At 46.6% G+C, this 22,200-nt stretch overlaps 1 protein-coding gene across 1 annotated transcript in view; it reads left to right on the forward strand.

Annotated features, from left to right (window-relative positions):
* Positions 1–22,200, forward strand: part of Lhfpl2 (LHFPL tetraspan subfamily member 2) — a 140,497-nt gene that overhangs the window by 62,697 nt on the left and 55,600 nt on the right. The window lies entirely within an intron of this gene.

Genomic DNA, 22,200 nt, shown 5'->3' on the forward strand with positions numbered 1-22,200 from the left:
TACAAAAGAACGACTTTAATTGGTTTACGGTTTCAGAGAGTTAACACCCATGATGGTGCAGTAAAGATGTGGCTGCAGCAACAACTGAGAGCTCACATTCTCACCTTCTAGTAGGAGGCAGAGAGATAACTGGGACTGGTGTGGCCCATAGTGACACCTCCTAATCCTTCCCAAACAGTTCCACCAACCAGGGACCAAACATTAAAACCTATGAACCTATGGAGGCCATTTTCATTCAAACCACCACACCAGTGGTCAGCCCTAGTTTGCTAGACTCAATGTTATCACCAATTGGGTAACATCAGTTATTATCACAAAGAGTTCATACTAGTGTCTGATAAACGGCATTGAGTTTAATACTCTGTTTTTCTTCAGTTCTGATCTACTTCATTCTGTTGCTGCTCGGGAAGAATTTCAGAGCTCTGCATTGTAGAATAGTCTTCCCCACTTTAGCTTCTCTGTAGACCACTTTAAGTCTTATATCATTTTTCTCAGAATGGGGAAGTAGACGTGGCCAATTTAAATAACCCAGATTTATTGCTTGATGATCACTCTTACAGAGGGATTGCCAGAAAGAAAGTTGGAAACGGTTCAGTCACAGGTGATTAATGATTGAGTAGATTTTAATTTACAAAGGTCACCTTTGGAAAATATTAGTAGCAGGGGTTAGATACCCCCACCCCCCCTGCAGCATGCATTAGGAAAATCAAGGCAATGGGTAGTTGAATATCTGTCACTAAATTTGATCATTCTGTTTCTCAAAAGAGAGATGCCTGTTCACCTCTGTCCGCTCAGGGCCCTGTGAGTGTTACAACCTTGGCAGTAAGCTTAGATCATAGGAATCAGGGTCCAGTGTAGGTTCTAGTCCAACATAGACTGTCCAGGAGGGCCTACTGCATGCAGAGGGTTTATGCGGGGCATTCCTACAAATACCATCCTCTCTGTAGAAAAGCCATTGTTTTGGTTTACAGGTTTTGAGAAAGGACGTATATTTCCTGTGATCCATCTTGCGCTACTGACTACACAAGCATTACTAGGCTCTAGCAACAGCGCTGGCGGGAGCCTTGGACTCTTTTTAATGAGAATCACAAACACTGGCGAGTTATTAAATGATTAGAGCAGCAACCTTCTCATGGGAAGGCAAGGGCTGGTTTGAAACAGAGGGTGTCCTGGGCAGGGTAAATGTTTGCACCTTATCACACTGCTAATCTTTAAGTATTTGTTCCATATTTATTTAGTGGAGATGGGAGAAGCTGATTTTTCTATTAACAAAAATTATTTAACCAGACACAGTAGATACCTGTAATCATAGGTGGAGGCAGTAAAAATAAAAAGTTCAAGATCATCCTTGACTACAGTGAGTTAGAGGTTAGCCTGGGCTACTTAAGAGCCTGTCTCAAAAATATGTACATGCATATATGTATAGTATACAGACATAAGTACATATGAGTGTAATATATGCATACATATGAATACACATACATACACATTACACACATATATGTGTGTATGTATATATGTGTGTATATGTATGTATGTATACACTTTCTGGGCTTAAATCTCTGCTTATAATTAGATAAGTAACTTTGAGTTCTTATCACCTTGGCTGGCATCCTTTCCTGTGTGTTAAAGAGACTTATTGCACAGAATGTTTTGAACTGGGTGTTTATAAACCTTGTTAAGAATTTGGCTAGTGATACCATTTTAGACCTGGGATGCCAGGTGCCTGTGAGCCAGGTGATGGGGCTGGGAGTTGGTGGGGGGGGGACGCATTGGCAGTGAGGCCTGTGTTTGCTCATATCATCCAGGGAAGATACGCTCAATAGGAAGATATGCTCAACAGGAGGGGCCTGTGCTGTGAGTAACCAGGGTTTTCACTCTCTTCAGAGGAACCATCTGCTTAAGTTCCCAGGACCGGGAGCCAGACCATGCTCCCTACCATGCAGGGAGTCATGTGAAAACCCAGGCTAAGGTCCCCACATTTTCCATGTGTTCTGTTGGCGGTTCAGTTTCCCCATTATGGGATGTCACCCTGGATCAGTGCCGGGCTGGTTTGTTTAATCCTGCTCTGGGGAGAAGCCAGTTCCATTTTGCAGTGCCTTGAGGAGCCAAGTCATGTTTGGCCTTGTGATTGATCTCCTATAAAAGCCCCATAAAACCAGCTCTCTCTGGGCCCTTCATGTTAGTTTTAGTTGTGGATTCATCTGAGACCAGCAATGCCATCTCGATCGGGTCAGACGGAACTACGGATGTCTGAATTGAGTGTGGTCCTACATCCTGTTACCTTATTCTCTGTAGAAGACCTCTCTTGAGCAGAAGGAACAGTTGTATTTTTGAGGCAACTCTGGGCATCAGCTGTTCTCAACATAAATCTCCTGCACTGGACACACATGGGCTGGGGGCCATGTGGCTCTGTGCCGGAGGCAGGTTTTGGAACCTCGTGTACTCCACCTCTGTTCCTGGGGATGGCTTCTTCCTTCTGTGGTTAAGGGAAATAAAGAGAGGCGTGTGTATCAAAACAGTCAACCAGTGTCCCCTTTCTGGCTCTCTGACACCAGGTCCTATGTAGTATTGCTTAGATGTGCAGGCTGAGAGCCGAGTCTCTCAGGCTTTCGCTGATAACTCTTTGGACAAATGCCTCACCTCTCACACCTCCTTGGTAGAGAGGCAAGGTGTCCCTGCTCTGCTCTGCTCTGCTCTCTGCCCTGCGGGAATTGTGGGAAGGCTTTAAAGAGGGCAAGTTCAAGTATGTGGTTAACATTCAGCAGACTTCTATTGGCAGCCCTTGAGGAAAAAAAGGTTAAAAAAAAAAAAAAAAAAAACGAAAGCCGGGCCTGGTGGCACAGGCCTTTAATCCCAGCACTCGGGAGGCAGAGGCAAGTGGATTTCTGAGTTCGAGGTCAGCCTGGTCTACCAAGTGAGTTCCAGGACAGCCAGAGCTACACAGAGAAACCCTGTCTCGAAAAACCAAAAAAAAAAAAAAAACAAAAAAACCGAAAAGACTTTCTGGGCTTGAATCCCTTCTTGTAATTAGGTATGTAACTTTGGCCGGGTTCTTGACACCTTATCTGGCTTTCCCTGTTGTCTCAGACTGCTAGGGAGGCAGTAAGGAACAACTGTATGTGTGCCTAGTGGGGTACAGGTAACTAACACCCAGTGAATCTTAAGAACGATGCTCATAGCTACAACACAGCACAGGAAGGAGAGGCGTCATTCCTGAAGAGTGCCCACAGTTTAAAGTCCCTTGAGTGTGAATCTGGCTTCCTGGGTTGCCTGTGGTACCAGGTTATGCTCCCCTGGTCCTGGGAAGATAATCTGGATTGGTGGAGAGTAATCCCATGGACCGCCGTCTCCGGAGACGGTACAGGGAGGCTTGGTCTTCCTGAGTTTTCTTCTAGGTTGGAACAGAGTGGTCCAGCTGAGTGAAAGCGCTCAGTCTGGTGCTGGCCGGCGTGGTAGCCACACCCCGACACAGCAGCCAAGCTCTTCAATGGCCGTGCCACAAAGGCACTGAATTTTTAACTATTCCATTTCCATCATTTAAAAAGCCAGCACAGAGAGTTCACTTACTGGGAAACCTTTCAGCACCTTTAGAACAACTTGGGTGAGCGGCTCTGGCTTCTCAACTGTGAACTTCATGAGGAACGTTTCCTTAGCTGGGAAGGTGGTTTCTCCTTGTGTACCTTAGCTGTTCTACACTCAGTGTTCCAAACTTAAAGTTTCTCAGTGCAGGACTCATTTTCATGACCAATCTGGAAGGCGCTAAAGGGAGTAGAGAAGGGTTTATTTGGTGAGTGTGACAACTTCCTTCCTTTACTAAGTGTGATTGAACCAAATATGTGTGTGTGTGTGTGTGTGTATGTATGTGTGTGTGTATGTATGTATGTATATATGTATATATATATATCATTTTTATGATAATGATAGTCATCTTCATGGTTTGAGGAAGACCATCAAAATCATGAAATACATAGAAGTTTTAGAGTTCTGGTTTCTATTTCTTTTAATTATTTTTTTTATATATGGGTTTTTTTAATTTTATTTTTTTATTTTATACTTTTTTTTTTTTTTTTACTGTGCATAGTCCGTGCACTGTGCATGTGCCTGGTACCCAGGGAGCCTGGAAGTGGGCATCAGGGCCCCTAGAACTGGAGTTACTGACATTATTGAGCTATCCTCTGTGCTCTGGGTCTCCGTCTGATGAAGTGTTTTTAGGGGAATTTTACCCTCCCCCGCCCCATGGGATTATTCACAGGGATGCTGTGGGTGTTAACAAAAGATAACAAAGACTGGTTTCATTGTGGTTAAATACTCTGTCCCTCCGTCCCTCCCTCCCTCCGTGCCTCCGTCTCTCTCTCTCTCTCTCTCTCTCTCTCTCTCTCTCTCTCTCTCTCTCTCTCTCTTCCTTGTTTCTTTTCTTTTTCTCTTTTGATCCAGGGTTTTATGTAGCCCTGGCTGGCCTAAAAATGACTCTGTAGACCAAGCTGGCCTCAAACTCAAAGAGATCCACCCGCCTCTGCCTCCCAAAGTGCTAGAATTAAAATCACGTACCACCACATCCAGCCCAGTTGCTCTGTGAAGGGAAACTGTTAGTTACTTTCCATCATTCTAACCAAAACACTGACAGGACCAGCCTACTGGAACAAAGGCTCCTGGTTTCAGTCCAGTGTGACGGGGGAGACTCAACAGTGTTCATGTCCCAGAAGTGTGAGGCAGAAGCTGGTCCACAGCATAGCAAACAAGATGGAGGGCAGGCTGGAGCCCAGGTCAGCCATGTCCTTCAGAGGACTGCCTGAGTGAGCTCCCTTCACCCAGTCCCACCTCCTAATGTCACTGTGACCTTCCTGGTGGTGCTGTCCCCAGGTGGCGCTGTCCGTTGAGGGCCAGGCACTCACACATGACTCTGTTAGGGGCACTTCAGATCCAAACCATAACAGAAGGAAATAACCAGACTGAGCTGAATGAATATGCACAGGGACAGTAGAGAAGCATCCACGTAGTGGCCGTAGAACATATGAATACTTTATAGGAAAGGAATTTGTGTGGCCAGACTCTTATTTTGTGGCCACGGACTAGAAAGACACCGTGTAGGATGGAGTATCTGTATACACTTCTATTTCTTTTTCTTTAAAGAACTCATGTTTGTATACCAAACCACAGTCATCCCCATTCACCACCACAAAGGGCAATAGCGTGCGTGCATCAGAAGTTCCTAGATCCCACTCTGTAGATCCCCTCTCTGCTCTTTGAGAATTTGTCATGATTTCCTAAGTGAAACTGACTTCTTCTGAATTAAGTATTGATCTCGCCTGCATCTCCATTTGAGCCAGTACCATCACCATGGTAACATTTTATAATCTTTCGCTCCCTAGGGCTCCATGCTGGATAAACCACTAGTCATTCAGTGGTACTGTCTTTCCAGCTATGTCCAGCACTAGTGTCCCCCAAGCCATAGGCCAGCCAGTCACCATGTGTCAGACACTCTAGGAAAAGCTCTTCAGGCCAATTGGCAGTCTTGGGGGCATTGTTAGTTTTATCTGATCTTGATACGAGTTGCTTACTCTACTTGCTGCCAAAGGCTGCCCGGCATCCAACACTCGCAGTCTAACAGTAACCCTGCTCAGGTTGTCTCAGCTCTCTGTGTTAGGAATCCAGCGTGATTCCTCTGAAAGAGCTGGTCCCCTTGCTGCTTGTGGAACTCAGCGATACGGTCTATCCTCACCCTATGTTGCTGGCCCACTAGGATGAAGTCCAGTCCACTTCCCCGTCTTATTTACGGAGTGCCAGTGGATTAGAGAAGCTGTGCAGTGGTGCTCACATGGTTTCACAGGCTCCTCACTATTGCGTCAGGCTCACCAGTTTGGGGTCCTTCACCTCCTCTGTGAGGTATTCTGAAGGCTCCATCTGGACATTAGTAAGCATTTGTGGAAGGGGTATTGCAGAGAAAGTCACATGGCCAACCCCACACACGTGCACTGTTCTCTAGCTACTGTGATTTTTCTGTGTAGGGTGGTGGCATTATTTTTATTATTATTGGTTTTTTCAAGAAAGGGTTTCTCTGTGTTGCCCTGGCTGTCCTGGAACTCACTCTGTAGACCAGGCTGGCATCAAACTCAGAGATCCGCCTGCCTCTGCTTCCCAAGTGCTGGGATTAAAGGCATGCGCCACCACTGCCCGGTGGTGGCATTTTTTATACCATTTCTACTTCTCAAGGTAAAGATAGATTTAACCTGCCTGAGGGTCACCCGTCAGTGTCCTTTGATGCCACAGAACACTGAGGTACACTCTTAAAGCCAAACAGCAACCTTACACTGTTACTATTGCGGTGGGGCTGGCAGGAGATATCTGTGTGTGTCCCTCGCCGGCTTTCCAGATAACCCATGTGCATGCAGTAAAGCAAGAGCCAAGTTCCTAAGAGTATCTCTTCTTTTTAATGTTTTGTTTTGATTTTTAGTTGTGTGTGCATGTGTGTGGGAGTGTGCATACGAGTGCAGTGCCCACTGGGATCCACAGAAGAGGATGTCAGGAATCCCTGGAGCTGCAGTTGCATGCGCTTGAATGAGGGTGAGGGGGCCAAACTCAGGTCCTCTGATGAGCAGAGAGCTTGCCTAACTACCAAGCCACCCACCTCTCCATTCCTGATGTCTCTTTTTCAACAGTCTCTTTGTAACTGCGTTGGATAATTTTTTTGTCAGCCTGACACAAGTCATCAGAGAGGGAGGGGACCTCAGTTAAAGTGCTTCCATCGGATGTAGGCAAGGCAGAGGGCATGTTCTTAATTGGTGATCCCCCACTCTGGGTGGGATATCCCTGGGCTAGTGATCCTGGGTTCTATATAAAGCAGGCTGAGCAAGCCATGAACAGCAAACCAGTGAGCAGCACCCCTCCATGGCCTCTGCCTCAGCTCCTGCCTCCAGGATCCTGCCCTGTTAAAGTTCCTGTCCTGACTTCCATCAGTGATGGACTACAGTGTGGAAGAATAAGCCAGATCAAGCCTGTTTCTCCCCACATTGCTCTCGGCCGTGGCATTTCATCATAGCAATAATAACCCTAACTCAGGCAGCCACACAGTTGAGCCTTTGGTCTGCTACAACTTTACAGTTGGTTATTTTTTTTTTCCTTTACATTGTTTTTTCCCCATCACAAAAGTTCTTCATTAAAAAACAAACCAAAAAAAAAAAAAAACTATTAGTTTACTATTCCATCCTATAGATTTAAATCAATTTGAACTTTATTTTGATATTTTTAACATTTCTGCCTGTATAACCCTTAATTATAAACTTTGAATATCCTTTTTAAAATAGAATTGTTCCATTATAAAGATGTTTCCAGGAAAGCTAGGCCTTAGTAGTATAAAATAGGATTTGTTTTAGGATACACTAATCAATAAGACATTGGATAGAAGGAGAGAATGCTATTTTATTTTAATTTTTGTACGTGTCTGTTTTCAATAAACCATGTTCTAAATGGGCAGCAGCTAGGTCTGGCCCATAAGCCATACTTAGCAACCTCCCATTGGGTGACAGATGGAAGGGAGGGCGGGGATGCTGGAGAGTAGAGATGGTGGCCACCATTAATGTGGCTCCCTTTCCTGCACCTGGCTTCCTGGGTCACACTTTCCATCCTCTTGCAAACTTTTTTTTTTTTTTAATGAAGTTGATGTTTAGTTTGTTTTTCATGAATGATTAACAACTTGTATTTTCTCTTTTGTAAATGGTGTTTTTCCAGCCATGTGCAGTTGTCATAGTTGTATGATAGTGACAACCGTGACATGACCTCATCACATTTTCCTAGAACATAAAGCTTGGCTTGTGTTACCTGCTCCGTAATTGTTAATTGCGTATAAATTATCCTGTATTTGGAGAGCTTCTGTGGACAGGATAAAGAGACCAGAGCAGAAGTTCTTGGTTGTAGCTGCTAGCATTTGGAAGGTCAGCCCGACCAGGAAGCAGCCCTGTCCCGTCCCATCTCACAGACCCCAATCACCCTGTCATCTGCCCCATATTTATAGCTTCTTCTGTTTCTAGGGCAGATGGGATGTAACTGAACAACTATAACATGTTATCTCTCTATAAGGAAGTGTTCACAGACTCTCTACGCACTTCCCTGCTTTCCCCTGGATGTTTCAGTCTGCTTGGGTAATTCCCTTACTCCCTACTCATTGTTTCTAGGTAATTATGTCCCCTTCTTTCTATAGACCCTTCCACTCTCTGATGTAGCCCACCCTGTGGCTGCCACCTACAGGCTGGCTCTTCCCACACCAAATCTCTCTTCCAGACTCCAGACCTAGAAAGCCAATTGCCTGTCTGTCTGTCTGTGCTCCCAGTGTCCCACTGCCCCTTCTAATGCATGTGCCCTCAAATGTACCTTCTCCTTTCTACCTGTAACCCCATTTCTCCAGCCTGCTTCGCTTCCAGAATGAATGAGGGAAAGTATGTTTTCCTAACTAAATGCATTCTAACAAAATCAGGTATCATCAAAACACATTAAAGTTGGAATTTTGCAAGGGGTGCTGTTTCAGTGGAATCCATGAATTTGTCGTGTGTATGTATGTGCACATGGAAGACAGTTTGATGTTGGGTATCTCCCCGATCTTTTCCTACTCACTGAGTTGGTAGACTGAATGGCTGGTACTCTCCATGGGTTCTCTGTTTCCCCGTTGCTAGGCTTATAGGCACACTATGGCACAGCCAGCTTTATATTTGCACATTGGGAATCAGATCAGATCAGACTCAGGTCTTCAGGCTGAGTGGCAAGTACTTCATAGACTGAGTATGATGTAGACATAGACATAGTCTTCAGGGGGCTGCCCCGGGCCTAATTTACAAAATCTTTATATAAAACAAGTTGTCAATCACTAATTTACCATTTATAGAAACTTGAATTTTTTTTTTTTAAAGCAACTTGCTTAGTTTAAAACAGAAACCACCCTGAATTCTCTCCGGTGCACATTAGTGAGGAAAGAGTCGCGCACAGCATTTTCTGATTAGGGCTTTTGCCTTGAGGCCTTAACATTTTTTCTTTGGGTCTTAATTATTTCCATATTCCAGTATGTATTGTTTTGGTCATATTGGAATTATCCCTTATTAGCTAGTGTTTTTTCAATTTACCTCCCAGGGATCTCAGGCAAGAAATACAAATATTTTCATAAGATTCTTTGAGGGAATAAAATTAATAGTTTTGAGAATGAAAATATGGTGACTTGTCTCCTAAGGATTGGAAGACTTTATTAAGATAGCAAGATAGTCTTCCCCAGGGTAAAGTTTTTGTATTGTTTTAAAGGCCTTAATGGAAATATGGAAAGAATATGTGGGAATTTAATACCATGAAGTTGGAAACAGCCCCTGAAATCCAGTCTGTTTTAGAACACACATAACAAGTTCATTTGCAGAGATTTGAGATGTCTCCGCTCTCTTCCCAAGCCTGTCAGGATCATTGTAACAGTGACACAGAAAGATCCCTGTGTGGGGACATGGCATGACAGTTTCCATGAATGGGACTATTTTCTGTGCCTCAAAGTGGGTGGGCATCCTTTAGGTTGCCTTCTTGAGTTCCTTAATTCAAAGTCTACTCGTCCCAAAGTGAGGAAGGACACTGTAGGGAGACTCAGCCATTCCCACATGATTGTGCCTCAGTAGCACAAGGGGCCCAGCAGAGACTAACACACAGAACCTCTGGAGGGACAAGGCTCAGTGGGGACAAGGGGACCAGCAGAGACTAACACACTGAACCTCTGGAGGAGAGACAAGGCTCAGTGGGGACAAGGGGCCCAGCGGAGACTAACACACAGAACCTCTGGAGGAGGGACAAGGCTCAGTGGGGACAAGGGGCCCAGCAGAGACTAACACACAGAACCTCTGGAGGGACAAGGCTCAGTGGGGACAAGGGGCCCAGCGGAGACTAACACACAGAACTTCTGGAGGGACAAGGCTCAGTGGGGACAAGGGACCCAGTGGAGACTAACACACAGAACCTCTGGAGGAGGGACAAGGCTGAGTGGGGACAAAGGACCCAGCAGAGACTAACACACAGAACCTCTGGAGAGACAAGGCTCAGTGGGGTTGGGTGTTTCCTCAGCCCTAATCAGCCTTCAGAGATATAATGAGACACACACGGAAATTACAACATTTTCCCAAGTACTCAGATCAGGAAGAAAACAAAAATCTGTCGGAAATGTGTGGCCAGCCAAGTCTGAACACAGACTTGATTACTTGGGGGATTTCCTAGGGACGCAGCGAAGGTAGAGTCCAGTGCTGTGAGCGTGTCTCCAAAGAGATCCTCTGGGCTGTATTTTTTCTGTTCCTTGCTGTTACACGAATGTGAAGGCTTTTCAGATGCATCTTAATGTAGACGGTGTCTCCCAGTAGCCTGTCTGGCTGATTCCCTCCTGTCATTTAGAGGATAAAGGTAAGACTGAGGGTGGAGATATCTAGTCATTTTAGCCTGATGTGTGACCCTGGGGCTATGTCCTTGTCCTTAAAGATCTCCTGGTTTAGCCCAGGGCTGGTGAGCTGAGATGTCACTATGGCAAACCAATCACCATGGAGACCTAGGAGGGAAGAATGAACTCCCACCAGCTGAGGAAGGCATCCCAGACCCGTGACAAACAAACTGGGCCGTGAAGATTTTGCCAGAGAATGGCGGGCAGAGATAAGCGTAGGCAGATGAAGAGAGGTGGAGGCTCCGAGTGTGATCAGGAAGCAGTGGTGGTGGAGGCTCCAAGTGTGATCAGGAAGCAGTGGTTTGGGAAGACTTGGACAGGAGGTGTGGGGAGGCAGGTGAAGTCAGTTGTGACTGTCCTGAGCACCATGTGCCTACTCCACCCTCTCCCCTGTGCCCATGTCTGTGTAAATCTGTGTACTGCCTACGTCTGAGCTGTTTGTGTTGACTGATAGCCCAAGTCTCCGGCAAACATTCCACATCTGCTCTTGTTGGGGCAACTTAGGTACATGGTGGTGACGGTGCTAAGCATGCCTGTGTGGGGTTTCTGGGAAAGCTTTGAGTAGTGGTGCTCAGGCTTTGTAGCTGGTGGTCTGTGTGGCTGTGGGTGCTTCCTTGAAGGCATGACCATGAAGGTGGTCAATATTACATATCAACTGTCATAGTGTCCATTTCCCATGTGATTTCTGTCTCTCCAAGTCTCAGCTGTTTGGTATTTTGTTAGTATTCATGTATATTTAAAGATCTACATTTTTTAAAAAATATAATCCTGTGTATGTATATCTCCTTGCATGAGTTTATACATACCAAAGTGTGAAGGAACTGAATGAAGCCGTTAGGTCCCATGAGACTGGAATTACAAGATGCCGTGAACCACCTGATACAGGTGCTAAGAACTGAGCTGGAGTCCTCTGCAAGAGCAGTGCACTGTGCACTTTTTAATGGCTGAGCCATCTCTCCAGCCCCATATTTAGCTATGTTTAATTGCACATAGGATTAACTCCTTGACAGTAGCTGCCCCTCACTCACGCTGGATGCCGGGCCATTGGCCATGCTCATGGGTCATGCCTGCTCTTAGAATCTCGTATGCATGGACTGAGGGAAGTGACAGAATCATACACCAACATCCACGCTTCCCCATACTAAACTACGCAGCTGAGCCCCTTTCCTCAACCGTCACATCCTTTCCTATCTGACAGAAGAGCTAACTACCTAGGGCTAGGAACTCAACGTGTGGTGTCCAGGATGTGGGGCCATGGCTCAGAAGGATGAGGAGCAGGAGTTGGACCTCCCGATGCCTTTTCAGACCCTCTAAGGATGGTAGGTCAAGTCCCATCACGCCGACACTTGGGCTGATGGAATTCCTGCTGCATAGATGAAACCACCCATAAGATCTGTTGATCTAGCCCAGTGGCGGAGGACTTGCTTAGTATTCACTATTCCCCAGGCTCTGTCCAAGAACCACAACAAACAAAACACTGCACGCAAGGTTTTGCCTTTGTCCTGTCTCACAAAGGCTCTCCAGAGGCTGCTGTGGAACCAGGAGACACCTTGCTCATTTCCTAGCCCCGGCCAGTGCGCTCAGGGCTTCCCCTCTCGGGAGTCCCTGCTTCCTCTTGTATCATCTGTAGAGTGTACCGCCCTCCCCCCACCCCACCCCCTGGAATTCCCCGTTCCTCTCTAGATTCACTTTTATTCCAGATTTTGAAATTGCAATTTGGGATATGTTTCCATGATGATTGCACAACATAAAAAAGACTTAATATTTTACACCAAGAATAAATATGTGAGAAAATGCCTTGAGCAGTTGAGTAACATGACCGCGTGACCACTGACTCCTGCATCTTTCAGTGAATCACTGTCAATTACTGAATGAATGAGAAGAGTTCATTGTAATAAATTGCTCCAGCAGCCAGATGAGACGAGGTCCCTCCTCTGTACCGTTCTCAGTCATTCTCTCCAGTATAAGAGCGAGCGCCAAAGTAAACAGGGCACTTCCTCAGCCTTGGGATTGGCACCCAATAATTCAGTGTGCTTTTTGGCTGAGTACAGACAGCCTCCTCCGTGCACAGGGACATGGCCCTTGAATTTGAGGTAACTGTCCTTCAGTGTTCTGGTCTTGAGTGCTCTTGTAATAATGGTCCAGATCTTGGTTTGATGTAGTCCTCTACCATGGTCATTATTTCTTCCAACCGTGTGTTGGTTATTGAAAAGAACCAATCAAGAAACCTGGTTTCTTGGTTCTGAGGATGGGCAGGAATTTTTTTTTTCAATTGGGAGGCAAAGTGTATGGGAGATCCAGGCTGGCAGAAAACAGGCTGGTAAGAAATCCAGTGGTCCCTAGTGGCTGGCGAGCCCCGCTGTCATTGGGTTCCTGTTGGTTATATGATTGTCACTGGATTTTTAAACTTAGGAATTTAACCACAGTGAATTTTAATATCCATTGTCTAAGAACCAATACTTCTATTAGTATTCTGACATACTATACCTAAAAGAAAAGGCCTTGAATCTTTGTGGATTTGAATCTTTGTGGATTCAAATTTCGGAACATTTTTCTTCGTTATCTGAGTACCCAAGAGAGCTGTGTGGTGACCTGGGTGGAGAATTCCAGTTGAAGATTTGCCAGATTCTGGGTCTCCTCCTTGAGTTAGAAGTACTTTAGACACATGAGTGACTTCGAAGATGTTTCATAAGAGAGCAAGACCAAGTCAGCTAAACTAGAACGGCTCTCAAAGTCTAGAATTCCTGACCAAGCTTTTCAAAATGGTGTTCCAGGAAGATGTTTTCTCTGCTTCTATAAGCATATCTGTTAATGACTGAACAGAGTGGCAGGCTTTATTTATTTTTTTTTATTGCAGGACTATGCAGAGAATTCAGCTTGTATGTGGTGGCTCATATACAGGACTCAGTTTTTGTCCTGCGATCCCTTTGGTCTCAGAGAGACATTGGCCACATCCCCGTAACTCTTGTCATTTGGACACAGTTGGGGAATGCTGCCATGGGTTGATTTAAAATGGCCACAGTGTCTTTTTCAGATCTTCCTGTCTCGCACTAGTTCATCTTATGTCTCCCGCACTTGAGTCTGGGCCCTCCATGTGACTTCATGGATACGATGTGACACAGGTAGTATATGAATTTCAGAGTCTCACTCTTAACGGCACTGGTGACCTCTACTTCTGCCCTCTTGAAGTGTAGCTGAGGCCCATATTTCTCTTGAAAAAGAAGCTGGCCTAGCCCCAGGATGAGGCATATTGATGAACAGAACACCAGTGGATATAGGATTGAGGCTTCCGTGGGCAGGCTAGCACGGTGAGCCTACCTGATGATAGAGGCCAAGCAAGTCCAGATAAGACCAGCAGCCAACCCAGAGAAACATGATAAATCATTGCTGTCTAAAGCCACTGAGGCTGGAAGTACCTTGGTACACAACAGTAGTTAATAGATACCCTAGTATAAGCAATAACACCCACCAGGAGCTCTGAAACCAGATAGAAGGGGGAAAAAATACAATTCAAAAATCTTTTGTGATACTTTCTAGACTTCTCTGGTTTTAAGCTAGATTCCTAGACACGGGTTTTTCCAGAAATCTAAACCTAGTGAATAGTTAACAAGAACATAATATGTTTGGCATGTGCAAAAAAAAAAAAAAAAAAAAAAAGGTGCTTAAACTCAGAATGAGTGACCCAGCAATGCTGAGCTCATACTGCCTGGAAAAGACGGGTGGGGACTTCCCAAGACTAACAGCTACCTGTGAGGGTGACTAGTCTCATCTATGGCTTATTTCTACAGTTTGATAATAAGATTTGGACGGACATCCGACCCACTGAAATCCACCCACCCACTGTCCATCTGTAGGATCTGAGACTTTCCCAGTGTTTCCCTTCAAGAGCAGGCTTCATTGTTCCTGACTCCTAAGGAGCACGGCTGATTAGCAGACATCTCCAGGAGGGCTGTTTCCAGTAGGCACCCTAGGAGATGGAGAGATAAGAGAGGAGGGCGTGGATGGGTAGGCAGGCCTGGCTAATGATGGTCTGGGCCAGCAGTACTAGGTCCTGGGTCAGGACCTCTCCCATTTATTCTTGATGCCTGGGGCCAGGTGGAGCTGGCTAATTTGGAAGTCAGGCTGTAGCTGAGTCTCCTCAGCCATGGATCCATACATTTACATCCAGGCAGTCAGGCCAGAGGAGTCGTCCTCAGACCAAGCTTCTTTAGAGTGGGTTGGGGAAGAAGCGAGCAAGATCCAGGAATCATGGCAGCTGGAACGGAAAAGACCCACTTGGTCTTGGATCGCCATCTTCTGTCATGGCCAGACCATCCCTCCTGGGACCCCCCCTGTAGTGCTTTGTAAAACTCTGCTTCCAAGTGACTCAGGCTGGGAGTCTTCCAGCTGTCCCTGGGGAGGAAGAGCAGTCCTTTTCTGAGAAGGAAATCTTGGCCTCGGGATTGGTTGGGATGTTTTGTCTGTTGGCTCCAGCCCCATCATTCCTGGCTGGTCTCCCTCAGACCACCCTGAACAAGCCCTCTCTACCTCTTAGGTTCCCACACTTAAACCCCTGTCATGCTTCCGCTGAGCCGCAATTAATGGAGGAGCGGGGGCCTGCTTCCTGGCCTGGTGTTTTCTGGAGCAATGACTTTCTCCAGCTGCTGCAGCTTTCTGTCCCCCGGTCTGAACGAACTGCTATCACATTTTCAGTCTCCATTGTACGTGTGGGGGCCGAGCTGTGCAGACACATCACCAGCATCATAAGGGGTGGCTATTCTACCAGGAAATACATTTTTATTGAATTTCATTTGTGTGTATGTGTGTGTGTGTGTGTGTGTGTGTGTGTGTGTGTGTGTGTGAGTTTTTGATAGATTGGGTTGACCCTGGTTTATATGCCATTACTTAGAGTGACAAGGGACAGCCAGTGGAATCGGGCTCCTCAAGAAGCTAATAGTCATGACATTTTACATCATATACACAGGTGTCAGAGCCACTAAACACTGGTCCTAGGGTCCTAGGGTCCTAGGGTACTTACTTGCTGGGCCTTGATAGAGCTCAGTGTGTAGTCAGTGAGAAGACGGGTGTATCTGCCCAGCTCTGCCATGTTGGCGATGTTTAGGAAGTAGAGTGTTGTGGTTTGTGGGTCTCTGGCGTTGTGTTACTGGTGAAGCAGGGACTCTTCCCATTGCAAGCTGCGTGAAGTTTACAGGCCCTGGGATTCGAGTTGGATAGCAGATTGAAATCTGTGGTTTTCTGAGCATGTTCTACAGAATGTTCCAGGTCACAGGGGCAGGTTTAAGGGGTGCATGCAAATGAGTTTGGGGGAAAGAGGCCTCTTTGCACACCCCCTGCTTTTAAATTGGTCCGGCTCTGCTTTCATCTTTTTTATGTACAGAACAGGACTTGCTCGTCAGATTCTGTTTTATAAATAGTGTTCCGTGCTTAGAAGGGAAGTTAGCAAACCGCAGGTTCAGAGGCCTGACTTCTAGTAAAAACAAACAGAGAGAGAGTGTCCTCTTCAGCCCAGCAGCTAACGATTGCGTTCCTGAGATCCACATAGATCAATCCACAGACATTTGGGAGCAGCGAAGGCAAAGGACTAAACAAATATATGTTCCTGTGTAACGGCTCTGTTACTGGGAACCTCTCAGCCAGTGTAAACAGGACATGCAGACTGCCACCTCTAAGTGCCAGGAGAAAGGAGGCGGCTGTTCTGGCCCTGTGTGCAGGTGCCTCTTGTGTTCTCATGCAAACACCGGTGGTGAGGTGTGTGAAAGTCTTGTGATAGACAGTGCCATTTGCTGAGCTTTCTGTGTGCTGGGCGCCCTGCGTATCTTAGGAAATGAAGGTTCCGCGATCGGTGGGGAGGTTGAATGATCTGCCCCAGGTCGGGCAGGTAACAGAGTGATGGTGCTGAGGGAGGGTTTCTTTGGCTTGATTTTTTTCCCCTTAAATGATCTACTGTGTTGCATCTGTTAGCTCTCATGTTAAGAAAAACATTTCCATTCATTCTTTGATAATTTCATAATGTGTATAACCGTGTGTTTTGATCTCGTCACCCTCTTACCCTTCTCCCTAAATCCTCTCAATCCATCCCCTCTGCCCCACCCACTCCCAAGTTTGTATTCTCTTATTTTTTTAATAACTCACTAAGTCTAATATGACCGTGCATATGTTTGGGGCGGGGGGGTGGGGGGCAGCATCCACTGGAACAAGGTCAACCTAAGAGCCACACCCTTAGAGAAAACTGACTCTTCTTCTTAGTGTGTCCTCAGCTAGGAGGAGGGGCTCCTGAGACTCCCCGCCCAGCTCCACCTTCGAGTGTTGACTAACTTGATCTTACTCAGGTCTTGGGTAGCCAGCCAGTGCTCCGGGGTCTCGAGTACAGTGCTCCCTCAGTGCCCAGAAGGCACTGCAGTCCTCCCCACGCTTTGGCTCTTAAATTTTCCCCTCCCTTCTTCCTCAGTAGTCCCTGAGCCTTGAGAAGGAGGGGCATGTTAGAAGCACTGCATTTGTGACTGAGCGCTGCATACGTAAGTATTCATTATAAGTTAGTTTTTTTAATTACTTATAAAATTTTTCATACAATATATTTTTATCATATTCTCTGTCCTCCCCAAACTCCTCCCAGGCCCTCCCCCCCACTCCTTACTCATCCAACTTCATGTCTTTCTCTCCCAAAAAGTAAAAAGAAAAAAGAAAAACAAGAAAACAAAACAACATAAACAACAACAACAACAACAACAACCAGACCAACCATGGAGTCTTTCGAGTTAGCTAACTACTCCAGAGCGTGAGGCCTGCCTTAGAGTGGAGTTGGTATGCACACAGTGTTATCCCATTGGGGAAAACTGATTTTCCCTCTCCCAGGCAGTATCAGTTTCAGGTAGCTTCTTGGCCAGGCATCGGCCTTCGTGCCCACTTCTCCTTCCCTGTGTTGGGATTTTGTCTGACTTGAACTTGCGAGCTCTTGCGCGTGCACTCATCGTCTCTGAATTTAGATGTGCAGCAGCCCTGCCGTGCTTGGAAGACACTGTTGCCATGGAGTTACTCCCCACCTGTGGCCCTTACAGTATTTCTGGTCCCTCTGCACAGACCCTGAGCCTTGCGGGGAGAGTTTGATAGCAGATACCCCGTGTAGGACTACTCAGTGCTTCCCAAGTCTCTCCTGTCCAGCTCTGGATCTCTGTTAATTACCGTCTACTGCAGGAAGCTCCTGGGGCGAAGGCCGAGCTATACACTAAGTACCCCATTAGCAGAGAGAAGGACTTCATGAACTGGTAGCATCCTCAGTAAGATGATTAATATGTGGGATTTCATAAAGTTGAAAAGCTTTGTACAAAAAAAAAAAGACACCATCATTCATGCAAAGCAGCTGATAGCCCATCTTTACCAAGTATAGAGCGTTACTAGCTAGAACAGCAGTTCTCAACCTGTGATCATGACCCCTTAGGGGGTCACATAGCAAACAGCCTGCTTATCCGATATTTACATTGGAATTCATAATGGTCACAAAATCATAGTTATGAAGTAGCAACAAAACAACTTTATGGTGAGAGGTCATCACAACATGAACTGTATTGAAGGGTTGCAGCTTTCGGGAGGTTGAGAGCCACTGCTCTAGAATATATAAAGAATTTTAAAAACCCGAACATCAGGAAAACATCCCAGTGAGTGAGTTCTCAAAAGGTGAAACGAAAATGGCCGAGAAACCCCTTAAGAAAATGTTTGACAACCTTAGTCATCGGGGAAGTGCAATTTAAAGTTCTCTGAGATGTCACCTTACCCTAGTCAAAATGGCAGAGAGATGAACAAAAGGTGTGGCAGCATTGCTAGGGAGGGTACAGGAATGGGGACACCCATGCACTGCTGGAGGAACGGGGAGTCCTTCAGAAGTCTCAAGATCCTGCTATACCACTTCTGTGCATACACCCCGAAGGAGGCCATCTTACTGCAGAGAGATCTGCTCATCCGTGTTGACGTCTAACCTCTCATTCTTAGCGTGGACACACACATACACACCTTCTCTTACGATTTTGATAAGCCCCTAAGATTATCAAGTCTGAAACAAATATCCTTCTTGCCATACCCCATACACACAGAGAGTGCTCCTACAGAGCTGAGATGCCCTTCTGCGTGTAAATGATCTTCACAGATAGAAGAGAGAGGGAGGCAGCCGGCTAGCATTGCAGTGTAGACTAACAACCGGTGTGCAGCTCTGAGAGTGGGTGCCTGTGTCTGACATCAGGGACCTCAGCCTCCCGGCGCCTTCCCTGGCACAGTAGAAGTGAGGACTTTGGATTCCTCTGCAGCAGATATTGTCAAGGTAGATGAACATAACCCGAATATAGGTTTTAAGTTTTGAAACCTGGGTGTCCTTTCTCCCACCTCTACCTCAGCTTCTCCGGTTCATTCTCTCACACAGACCTCAGGAAACACTGAGGTTCCTCAGAGTCTGCTCTTGACGGACTTCAGGCCCTTCTGTTCTGCAGTTGTGTTTCCTTGGTCTGTTGCCTCTGCTGGAGCAAAGTAGGTCTCCTAAGTCGTGAATTCAGCAGGTGTCGGGTTTGTTTTTGTAGGTGTGTTTGGAACTGTTTTGGGGCTGTTTGAGAAACTATTTCACTGAACACCCAGGTGGCTGCAGTGTTTGGCCAGCACACACCAGGCCCCATTTTTTAACAAGATGGAAGTGTGTAGTGTAGTGAGTTTCTCTTGGGAGAGAGAAGATCCTGGGGAATTGTGAGCTAACGTGGGTACTTGGGAAGTGGTGATTAATAACCAACTCTTTAAGCCACAAGGACCTTATTTGCCAGGCAGAAATGACACGAACGGGGCCCTGCAGGCTTGAAACTGTTCTTGTTCCTTCCCAAGTGCCTGTCTTACCTCCTGCAAGTGATCTTTCATTGAAAGATTTGTCAGTCGTTTCAATATGAACTTTCACAGGAAACCCATGCACAGGACCTCCCATTCTTGATTCCGTAGTGGATAGGGGCAGCTGCTGAGCTGGGGTGGTAGTTAAGCAGTCATTGTGAAATGTTGCTAGGCAAGAGATGCCTAAGGGTTTACATTGGATTCACAGAAGGGAAATCACACAAGCATGTACACATGCACATGGATGTACACACATGGATGTGTGGACACATGTGTGTTCTCTGTCTGTCTGTCTCTGTCTCATCTCCATTTCCCTTTCCCTCCTTCCCTTTCTCTCTCTCTCTCCTTCCCTCCCTCCAGGCAGTCACAAACCCAGAGGCCAGAGAGCTTGTATGTTTATCGCCAGGACAAGCAGCCCGTCACTTCTTTCTCCTAGAGACTTGGAATTCCTAGCTGGGAACGTTTGACTCATTGTCCCTGAGAAACGAGAGTGAGCGGGAGGGAGCAGCCATGCACAGAGAGGAAATGAGTCCTCTCTCCACTTGGGATTGCAGTGCAGATGAATTCCATATTTTTGTTAGGGATTTTTTTTTTTCTTCAAGAGGAAAGAGCGGCTAAGCGACTGACCTAGTTTCTGGAAAGCAGACTGACACACAGACTGACACACAGCTAGTCTGTTGAGATGGTCAGTTAGTGGCTTTTTGTTTTTAGTTCTGGTCTGTGTGTGCATGCAAAGTGCATGCATATATGTGTTTAAGGAAACAGCCCAGAACTTACTGGGGTACCTCTCTGGCTTGACTTTCCTGCTAAGGTGATCAGACTGACTGGCAAACTGCTACTTCCAAACTGCTGTGGTCAGCAGAGCTGTGGACTTCTGCTGTGTCTGTGTGGATCTGTCACGTGAGGTCTCAAGCAAATGCACCAAGCTTTTCTCCCGCTAGCAATTGCCACAGATGTGTGTGGTGCTACATGTCCCTGTTAAAACAGCCAGCTTTATATACTCTCCCGTTCCCTACTGTGTAAGCCCAGGAATGAGTAAGGCTGGTGCTGTCCTGCTTAAAATAGACTGCTTGTGATGTTTCAAGAGAAAGGACTCTGAACTCTTTTCCCTCCCACCTACCATTCAGCCTACTCGTGGCTATACAAGGATATGGTGTATAGAATAGGACCATACCATCGCTGCCCTCATGAGTTTAGTGCCCATAGCTGCCTGAGCAGTGGAGGGCCAACAGCTTGGAACCCAAAATAAGGGAATCCACTCCCTCTGGGAGGCTGAGCGGGTGAGTCAGGCCTCTTTATCCTGTCTAGGTGCTAGAGAGCAGTCAGCAGTGGTCTGGTGCCCTCCTCAACATTCTTCCCAAGAAGCAGAGAAGAGCCCGCCCGCCCGCCTGCCCGCCCGTCTACCCTGCCTGCTTCTCCCACCTGGTCCTCTAGAACTACCATTCTGAGCCTCTTCCATCTCAGCCTGGCATTGTAAGAAACAAAGGTGCTGACTGCCCCCCTCCCCTCGCCCCCAGCTCCTTCCCAGGCTGTCAGCCACCTTCAATTGTAATATGACCGTGGCCATACATTTGACCTGGCCTTTTTTTTTTTGTCCTTATCACCATGGCCACCTCTCATTGTGACCCTGACCTTCCAGGTGTATTTACCTGAAGATGACCTGACTAATTGAAGACTGCCTGGGCCTTGCTGTTTCCTGGAACTCCTGTCCCCACAGTAGCTACCTGGGACATTCCAGCTCTGTGCCGGCTTTGCTTCCTGAGTCTGAGGATTGGTTCTCTGGGCGGGGCTGGGGGCAGATCTCTTCTACCGAATTCCATCCTCAAAGAGGTTAGACCTCCTCGGAGTTCTGTGGATGCGTGCTTCCCCCGTGCAGGCTGCACAGAGCTCTAGGGAGACTCTTTAAAGTGCTGTTACTGGGTACTCATAGGTCTCATGGAAATAGCAGATGAAACCAGAGGACTTGACCATCGAGGGGTGTGTACGCGGCTGTGAAGTGAGGGAGAAGAGGCCTGCTCTGAAGTGCCCTGGACTGTGGGAAGGAGTCGTGGTATTAGATAAAGACCAGGTCCTCTTCAGGAGAGAAGTAATATTGATGGACATGGCTGTGAGCTAGATCTCAAAGGGCAGTTAGGGAATTAGACAGGAGAAATGGAGCTGGAAGAGGTGCCCTTATGAACTGAGCAGAGGATGGGCCCAGTATCCGGGAGCTTTGCTGGGGAGCAGTAAGTAGGTACGGGCAGGACTCACACAGAATAGCATGGCCAAAAGGAGCCGCGTAGGGCTCGCTGAACATCCTGGCAACCGACTCACAAATGCCCTCTGCTTGGTGATAAGACCAGGGCGCCTGTAAGTAGCAGTGGATGTGTCTGACCCAGTTCCTGAGAGCCACAGCACATTTCCCGCTCAGAAACTGGAGCCTCCCAAGGAGCCTCCTGGAGAAAGCAAACCCTACCCCCACCCCCACTCCCCCGAGGTGGGGTGGTAATGGGAGACCCTGTTGGAGACTGTTGCCTTCTCTCTCAGTGCTGCATCAGAGCCATCGCCGTAGAGCAGAACTTATTTTAGAAGAGTCTGCAAGTAATCGGACAGGAGCTCAATGACAGTAGTTGTTTAGAACAATCCAAAAGTGGCTGAGTTACTTACTTTCTGCAACTTCAGGATTCTGGGATTACATGGTGGCCCCCCTCTTTTTCCAACACAGGAATATATTTTTAAAAGAAAAATGCTTTAAAACACACACACACATACACACACACACACACAGTAGTCTATTTTTTTTTTAAAGATTTACTTATTTATTATATGTAAGTACACTGTAGCTGTCTTCAGACACTCCAGAAGAGGGCGTCAGATCTTGTTACGCATGGTTATGAGCCACCATGTGGTTGCTGGGATTTGAACTC

This window comes from Mus pahari, chromosome 11, assembly GCF_900095145.1.
Source record: "Mus pahari chromosome 11, PAHARI_EIJ_v1.1, whole genome shotgun sequence".
Lineage (NCBI taxonomy): Eukaryota > Metazoa > Chordata > Mammalia > Rodentia > Muridae > Mus > Mus pahari.